The sequence below is a fragment of the Telopea speciosissima genome, chromosome 3 (genome assembly GCF_018873765.1).
Source record: "Telopea speciosissima isolate NSW1024214 ecotype Mountain lineage chromosome 3, Tspe_v1, whole genome shotgun sequence".
Classification (NCBI taxonomy): Eukaryota; Viridiplantae; Streptophyta; class Magnoliopsida; order Proteales; family Proteaceae; genus Telopea; species Telopea speciosissima.
Window position 1 is genome coordinate 54,107,094 of NC_057918.1, and position 9,699 is coordinate 54,116,792.

Sequence of the window (9,699 nt, forward strand, 5' to 3'; positions counted from 1 at the left end):
AACATGGCGTGTTTACTTATAAACACCTTTTTCTCTGTTAAGTTATAGAAATAGTAACCCACAGTGCCTTTGGGGTAGCCTAGGAAATGGCAACTATTAGTCCTGGGTTCAAACTTGTCTGCATGCTGTCGTTTTACATGTGAAACACAACCCCATACCTTAAAGTCTCGTAGACTAGGCTTGCGCCCTGTCCACAACTCATATGGTGTCTTGGGCACAGACTCGCTTGGAACCCTGTTTAGAATGTATATAGCTGTTTCCAATGCATATCCCCAAAATGACAAGTGCAGCTGAGAATAGGTGAGCATAGATCGAACCATGTCTAACAAAGTTCTGTTTCTATGCTCTGGCACACCGTTTTGTTGTGGTGTGCCTAGTGTCGTCAGCTGTGATAAGATCCCCTTATCTCGTAAGTGGTCCAAGAATTCGTCGGATAAGTATTCATCTCCCCGATCGAATCTGAGGCATTTAATATGCCTATCTAATTGGTTCTCAACCTCGGCTTGGAACTCTTTGAACTTTTCAAAGGTTTTCGATTTGCGATGCATTAGATAAACATAGCCATAACGTGAATAGTCATCGGTGAAAGTGACGAAGTACTGATATCCCTACCTAGCAGTGATATTCAGAGGTCCACAAATGTCTGAGTGGATTAAATCTTACGTTCCATTGGCTCTTCCTCCTTTCTTAGGAAAGGGTAACTTGGCCATTTTACCTTGTAGACATGATTCACAGGTTGGAAATGGCAGAACCTCTAAACTTTCAAGAGGTCCATCCTTAACTAACCTGTTTATCCTATCAATCCCTATGTGGCCTAGTCTAAGATGCCATAAATACGTTTGATTATCTAGAGAGTACTTTCTCATTACATTATCATTCATGCTAGAATCATCGGATTCATTCAAGATAGAATTGAGAAAGTAAAGGCCATTCAATTTAAACCAGAGGCAATAAACTTGCCCTAAAGAGTAATGATCATATCATTATCAAATAAAACCTTATACCCATCACCAATAAGTCTTGAAACCGAAATCAAATTCCTACTAAATCCAAGTACGTAATAACAATTATTAAGTTTCAAATAACCAGCATTGCTAAAACAAATGAAAAAAGTTCCTACAGCTACTACTTCAGCTTCATCTCTAGTTCCAACTTTGAGGGTGATCTCATTCCTTCTTGTCCTTCTATTCTCCTGAAACCCTTGCAACTTATTGCAAATGTGTGCGGTGGACCCAGAGTCCACACACCACATGTTAGTTGGTCCAACCAACATAAGAGATTTAGAAACAACAAAAGATTCAAAAATATCTGTCTCTGGCTTGTCCTTCTTCAAGGAAGCTAGGTACTCTGGGCAGTTTCTCTTCCAGTGTCTAGTCTTGCCACAATAGAAACACTTTCCTTTGTCAGCTTTGGCCTTTTTCTTCTACACTCCTCCCTCTTTTGCACCGGTTGACTTGCCTTTCTTTCTTTTCTTAGTCCTCTTCATTTTCTTGTTCTTTGAACCCTGAGAACTCTTCTCAATAACAAGAGAAACAACCTTATTTTTCTTAAACATACTTTCTGCTTCTATAAGGATGTTAGTAAGCTCAGAAATGTTGTTAACCACTACTTTATTCATGTGGAAGTTCATGATGAAGGAGCTATAGGCGTCAGGAAGTCCAACTCAAATAGAGTACCCTTATTCTCCAATCCAGAGAAGAGCTTGGTAAGCTTCATCATATAATCCTGGATTGTGGTACTGTCATGCATCTTTGCAGAGAACATCGTTGAGGAGATTATTTGGCGTACAAGACAATCTTGCTTGCCAAAAGTCTACTCTAAGTGTTCCATCACATCCTTGGCGGATTCCAGGGCATCACATGAGCTCTGGAGGTTCTTATCAATGGAGCTAAGAATATAGGTGGTGGCCGAGCGTCCTTCTCTTTGAAGGTCTCCCAAGCCACATAGTCGTCACCTTCAGTGGTGTGGGGTAAGGGAGGTCCATCAGTAGAAATGACATGGTGGATCTTCTCTGCCTTCAGAACGAGTATAAGCTTTCGCTTCCACTCGGGGTAATTAGTCTTGGTCAGTCTATTGTCATTAAGTAGGGAATTGAAGGCGGCGTTGTTGGTCATATTGATGGAAGTTAGGGTCTACAAATAACGTACAAACAATTAATTAGCAACCATACCATCGAAATAATTAAGGAAACATGCATCACATTCCAATGGTAACTCACAAAATCAACATCCCTCTCAGTCGAAAATGTGAATTGGAGTCTTTTAAGCCTTTAATATGCATAGCTTAGCCTTTCGGAGTTCACTATGTATATACTTTACTGTTAATACCCTAATATAAGGGTTGACCTCCAATATACTTTGGCCACCTGAGTGACAGCTTAGACTTTCGGAGTTCACTGCACACTCAAGTCAAGTAGGTACCTATCTCCTCAAAATAATTCATGGCTCTTAGGTAATGCTGACACTCAGGCTATACCTATTTACTATGATTGTTTCTATCACGCCGGAGATGGGAGGATGCTACTTATCCACTGATCACTAAGGTCAGCCTTTCGGAGTTCCCAAAGTGGTCTATGGATAGTCCATTCTCTCATCGAGATAGGAGGCCATGGGATTCTAACCGTTAAAGCTTCCCGCACTATTACTTGTTTTACTTAGTCAAGGGTATTAAGGTAATTTTAACATTACTACACATTAACCATGTTACTCTTAACCATCATACATCACATACATCTACTAACGCGCACAAGTAAATATTACCCTATGTACTAACATGTAGCAAACCATATAAAGCAAATAAAGTAAGCAATAATATGGTATGATCATGGGATTCTCGAAGGGCTTCAACTCCTTGAAACTTGAGAAGCATCCACTCAAAAATTTGTCTTCCTTGAAGTCACATTCCTCTTCTTTCATCTCAAAGATCATCTCATGTCTTCAAGCGGTTATATCCATTGGATTTTAAAATTAAATTACATCTCATGAATTTCAAAATAAAGATTAAAATTTTACAACCATTTAGAAAACCTTGGAAAACCAACCCTCCAAATATAGGGCTACCCAAGGGGGACACAACCATTTAGAATGGGGTAAGAAGAGGGGGGGAAATTAAAAAGTGACATAAATATAAAACAACCATCACATACTTAATGCCATGACCATTCCATGCTACAAAATAAATGGTTAGATTAATTGCTCAAAATCAAAGTGCTAGTACCACATGAATCTCATAATCCAACTTTTAACTCTTTAAAAATGATTTAAGTATCAACTTTAATACCCAACACTTGGATATGCAATCTATACATGATAGGTAGGCATGTACTCAAGAAATCATTGCATTCTCTATATTATCTCATAATAAAATGCAATGAGGGCAAAATTATAATTTTATACAGACTTGTTTAATTACACAATTTCAAGAACTATTCTAAAATTTCTTTAATTAAACAATGTTAGAATGAAAATGCACTTCGGTTCTCATAAAACTCGATGTCAAATCAATTCTCAATTAATCACACCAAGTGGAACCTTAAATTAAAAAATAAAATTTGCATATACTTCATTCAAAACATTTTTTATGGGTAAGTTACAGTGCCACCCCCTAAGGTTTATATAAAATATAGAATGACCCCCTGTGTTTCTAAAATATACAACCAGACCCCCTAAGTGGACGGTGAGTGAACGGTGTTAAATAATATATTTTAAATACCAACTTTACCCTTCAATTAAAATAACCCTATTCTAATTTTTTATTTTTCTAACATAAAAAAGTGGGACCCACCACTATTTCTTCTTCTTCTTCTTTCTTGTTCTTCTTCAACCACCACCCCACCACTGCTGCAACCTTCGTCCCACTCCACCAGATTCTCTTTCTCCTTCGATCCCTTCCACTTGAATTGGCACCATGTGAAAGCGCCACTTGTGTGGCGTCGCCCCTGATCTTGAATCCTGAAACCAACACCGAGAGATCCCGAGAGTCCAAAAAGAAGAGGAAGAAGAAACCTTCGAATCCGAGCAAGAATCAGAACCAGACGAGATAGAAATCCCCTTGAGAACAACAGAGTTATTCCTCCAAGCTCATCAAAGCTCTGCGTCAAGTTCGTCGTAATCCTTCACCTTCACTAGCACCGGCATCTTCTTCTTCTTCTTCTTCTTCCACTTCTGATTCTCCTTGTCCAGCGAAATCTATCCTGTGCGGGGGTCGTGCCGTGAGAGAAGCAACAGACATGGTCTTAGCCGTAGCAGCGAAGGGACGAACGAGATGGAGTCGAGTGATCCTGACAAGTAGAGGAAGCAGAGAGTAGCTATCCCCGACAACTGTAGATCCACGAGATGAGGGGGGATTAGCATCCTTGCCTAGAAAAAAGTCAAGAGGTTGCCAACGGTTCAACGGAAGGTGCGTGTCCTTGGAAGCTTAGTTCCAGGATGCCGGAAACTCCTCTTCCCTGATCTTCTCGAGGAAGCCACAGATTACATAGCAGCCTTGGAGAAGTAAGTCAGAGCCATGACCACCCTCACTCAACTGCTTTCCGTCGCCGGTGGCGCTGCACCCACCGCCGATCCTTCAAGTCTGGACGACCTCGGTTCCACGCAGAGGTGACCACCAAAAAAAAAAGAAGGGCCAAGTCTCCTACCTCTGGTTGTTCTTGCTCGCTTGTCGCGACCCTTTTTCTAAATTTTTTTTCATTTGCCCATTAATCACTCATCATTCCTTCGCCTTGAGTTTTATATTCTTGTATTTTATTTGTATAATGGCTCTCTTGTTTTTTAGCTTTTTCTCCAACATTGTTTAAATGCTTTCCAGTTTCCACGTATTGGGGGTCTATGGACTCCTGGAGGGAGTAACGCTCATCGTTTTTTACGACCGGCTGGTTCTAGTGGGGCTAATGGGGGAACCTGAGGACTTGCACGGACTGGGGCTCTGGGAAGTGGATTATGACACCTACAAGTGTAGGCCGATCAGGGAAATGCTGCCGGAGATGGTGGAGAAGATGAGGAACAAAAACTCATCGCTCTCGACCATGCGTGATGGTGGAGAAGATGAGGAACGAAAACTCACCTTTAATCTGAACCTGTAGATCTCGCAGAGACTTTGAGTCTTTTGCTACCAATAGTAGTAGTTAGTTGAATTGATCATCAGGGAGGGTGGGGACTGGTGTTGTTAGGTTGCAGGGGGGTAGGGCGGGTGGGATTGAGTTGCAGCAGGTGGTGGGGCCAGTGGGGTTGCAGAGAAGAAGAAGAAGAAGAAGAAGAAGAAGAAGAAGGAGGAGGAGGGATGGTGGGTCCCATTAAGTTTGTTTCAAGAGTAAAATTAGTAAAAAGGAAAAAAATTGAGAATTAGGGGTATATTAGTCATTTTAAATCATGAATTACCAACACAGTACCACTTAACAGGAATGATATAACAGAGTGGGGTTGTCTGTAACAACTAACCAAACCTCAGGGGGTGTAGCTGTATAATTTAGAAACACAGGGGATCGTTCTGTATTTAATACAAACCTCAGGGGGTGGCAGTGTAATTTTCCCTTTTTTATTTATAATTCTGGTCGGCCCATGGGTCCCGATCCACATGGACCGGCCCATGGGTCTAACCCATGTGGGTCGGCCCAAGGCCGAACCGTGTGGGTCCCATGGGTCCAACCCATGTATTAATAAAGTGGGTCCCATGGGTCAATTTGCAATTAAATAGAATCCTATTTTAATTTGGACTTTCCTAATCAAGTTAGGATTCCTATTTAAAATCAATTTCCATTCATGAGAGAAAATAGTTAGAGTTTGATTCAAAATAGGAAATCAGAATCCCACTGCTTTTAAATTCTCATTATATTGTGAACAACTTAATTAGATTTGATTTCTATCCAAAATAGAAAATTAATTCAAATATAAGTTTCCTAATCTAATTAGGCAGTCTTGCTCACAAATCCAATTTTTCTAATCTAATTAGGAAACTTTGCTAAAAGTCCTATTGTGTTCAAAACACAATTAGAGCATCTTCAAGCAATCTCCATTAAAATAGCTTCAACTAGAACTCCATTAATGGAGCTTACAAGATGGAATTTGACATGAAAAATATAAACTTTTTAAATCTACATCACATGCACACATAAAAAATTTCAAAAATCATCATCTTCCCCAACCCCCATGGACCCCCTTTTTTTTTATGAGCATGCAAGGATCTCAATAAACACATTAATGTACTAACCTCAAGGGGAGAGCAAGGTCACCTAGAACACTCAAATGGTGTGTTCCTCCAAAGGAATGCAACACTTGAAGAAGATCCCCCAAACTTGCTTCACCTCCAATGGCCAATAGTGCTTGAGGAAGAAGAAGACCTTTTTTTCTCTCTCTAAGCTCTCTCACAATTTTGTGCAAATTGTTCTAATGATTTTTTCTCTATCATCATCAATCATCTTTGGCCTTAGGTCTCTTTATATATATATAGACCTAATTGAGGAGGTGGCAAACCTATGGTCCAGATCTAACCAAGTGGTGTGATCCTAAAGGGTAGCCCATAAGATTATCCTAAATTACACATAAGGATAAAACCTATCCAAAATTATAGTAAATGATGATCCTACCAGGACGTAACCTGAAAAACCCCTTGCAGTACGTAATTTTATTACATTTTTTCCCCACACTACTAACACCTATAATAGGCCATCGCAACCATGGAATAAATGTCATCACCACAATCCGGGTCCATTATAATTTATCACGAGAATATGGAGGACTTAGATTGACCATAAAACTCTTTGAAAACTCTTTTCCAAAATACATTTAATTTAATATTAATAAAATAAAATACTCTTTTTAAACACTTTACAAAATACCAAGGCCCTGGATTTGGTACAATCAAATCCGTTCACTCTCCTTTTGGTGTTCTCCCTTTACGAGCAGTGGAAAATTTATTGAGCATCACATCCATAACTATTTACACTGTGCACACCAATCGGCCGATATATAGTCAGTCCTTTCGGTAAACATCAACCATTGACACACCATAAATGTACAGAACATAAACAAAATGGCAAGTGCCTCTCAAGTATAGAGAAAATAACTACCAGAGATTCCCGTTGCAACTACAACTTGACAGTGAATAATTCGGGAATCCTCGTGGATCATGTTCAACATAAAATGTGCCTATATTTATATTTTAATCCAATCACTATTGTACGAATGTAAAATATAGCAACCATAGAACAGATTGTCCAAATCTATCCGTAGTTGTGAACAAAATGGTTTGAATTGGGCAGATACAATATACAATTATGACAAGCACATAATTAAATAAAACTAAATTAATTAATTTAATCAAATTAAATTGCGTTTGATGGACACATAAACGTTACATCCAACAGTGATGACAGTAGAGGCGGTCATGGTACTCTCTATGCAAGTTCTCTAGTATCATTTCCACTTGTTCTGCTTCATTTGGATGTTTCCACATCCTAGGCGCCTTCTCGCGGAAGTTCATAATGAAATTAGAAAATCTTTCATCGGCTCCTTGCCTTAAGGTTTCCAACTCACGCCAAGTGATGTCTACCTCAGTGTTGTAAGAATATTGCTTGGTGAATTCCTTCACCACCGTCGACCAGGTTTGAGTTTAAGTCTGGTCTAATTGAGTGAGCCACCTCAGAGCTGATCCAGCCAATGAGTAAAGGAAGGCTTGACCCATTTGGTTTTCTGTAAGCTCCCATGACTTGGCCACAGTAATGAAGATTTTTAGGTGGGCTTTGGGGTCCCCTGTCCCGTTGAATTTGTCAAGCTTCCACTTGAAGTCTTCAGGTATTCTCCCCTTCAGGAAGAAGACCAAATCATCTTCTAGCTTTGCTACTGCTTTCCCTTGCACAGCAATCTCCTATTTTTCAACTTTCTCTCTCATCTGTTTCTCTCTTTCAGTTTCAGGGGGATTCTATGGGTGTTGATGACCACAACTTCTTCCTCCTCTATCACAGCTTTGGGTTGTGCTCTAGGTATTGGTGTCACCCTAGGTTCTTCGGGGATTTGTACACTGTCCCCTCGAGGCTAACTTTGCATTTTCTGAACCATCTGTGTAACTACCTACTTCATCTCAGTCATCTCTCTTCGCATGCTGATCATTTCTTGGCTCAAAACTTCTTCTGAAGAGCCGGCTTCTGGTGGATCCATGGTACTCGTAAGAGGAGGTGACTTTACTGGACTCTACCTTGCGGGACTAGATGATGGGCTAGGACTTCTATTGGACAAAGAGGATGGAGACTAGTGGAGGTCGGCCCCGAGTTAACTGGCCGGCCTGACGGTCCTAAGTAGGCAACAAAGAGTTCTTTCATCGCGGAATTGTGCCTTGCAAGGGCAAAAGATCATTTTAGGATTTTAAGTGATAAACAAATTATCATTTTTTTTTTCTGTATATATGTATATGTACATATTTATGTTTTGGTTTACAAGGCAAATATACAAACATATATATACAAGCAGCGGTTGGGTAGCATAATGATCCGTTTCTGACCTCTTAGCTCCATCTTACTTGGGTAATGGTGGTGAGATCTTCATCAGACTTTGAAAATGACCTAGGAATGACTCCTATGGCCCTGTAAGTCGATATAATCTCGTCATAAATCCTTCCTTGATTGATGGATCCTAGAGATTGAATTAGGATCGTTACGAAGAGGCCTTCTCAAGGATCTCCCGACAGTCTATCCTTCGTTAATGTAGGGTACCTTCCATTTTGCGGTAACCAAAGCTCCATTGCTGACATAAAATCCTGGGCAGTGTATCCTTTTTTGAGGGACTATCGAGGCTACATGTTTTTGATACACCATCTCAAACAATTGTGTCACTTTTATCGAGGGACTGTCGAGGGACATTCGAGGGATAAATAGAGCTCTTTCCCATGACGTTTAAACTACATTAAGGAGGATATACTGCCAAGAACCTCATTTTCATCCCCGAAAGGTTACTACGTTAGTTTGTGGCGTATCCTAATCATATATGGTCTAATTTCCTACATGATGCATGCAATAGGTAGGCTGATAGGATAAAACAAGGTTACCCTTAACAGAATCGATATATCTATTGCTCGTGGTCGTAAATTGCCGGCACTTGGTTCTTTTAATATACCTGGAGAGTAGGTCACACGATCTCAGAGTAATCAAGCTAGTGCCCTTTTTAAGTAGCGAAGTACCCCACGGCACACTAGTGAATACCCTCATCGGTGATTCTAAACTCGTATAATAAATATCAAGGGCTATGGCTTAGCTGTGAACTACCCATATCTACATATGGGATCCAAGGACTAATCATGGGGCTGTGTGTTTCCATGTCGAGTGTATGTGCATGATAGTGGTGGTGGAAGCGGGTATCATTCGATTTTAGAGTACTCAATATGATGTGCCCCACCTCCCCGGGGGTAAAGGCACAACAGGGAGTACCCTCGTCGTTTGATTTCACTTCAAACATGATGCATGATGCAGTTAGTACATAAAAGGGGTTAGCCAAACATCTTATCAATCAAATGATGCGGGAGGGAGAATATTCTTGCATTCAACGGTAGCATCTAGTATTGAAAGCTTGATCATTAATCTCCAGCGGAGTCGCCACTATGACGATCCGTTCCTCCCTATGGGGGAAAAAGGGGTTATGCTCCTCCGTTGGAGAGCGAGAAGGAAAGCGTCTTCTTAATGGTTATATTGATTTATCAGGGGATGGGGGTCATACA

At 40.4% G+C, this 9,699-nt stretch overlaps 1 pseudogene; it reads left to right on the forward strand.

Annotated features, from left to right (window-relative positions):
- Window positions 1-1,992: 1,992 nt before the first annotated feature.
- On the forward strand, window positions 1,993-4,611 carry LOC122655299 (annotated as a pseudogene).
- Window positions 4,612-9,699: the final 5,088 nt, after the last annotated feature.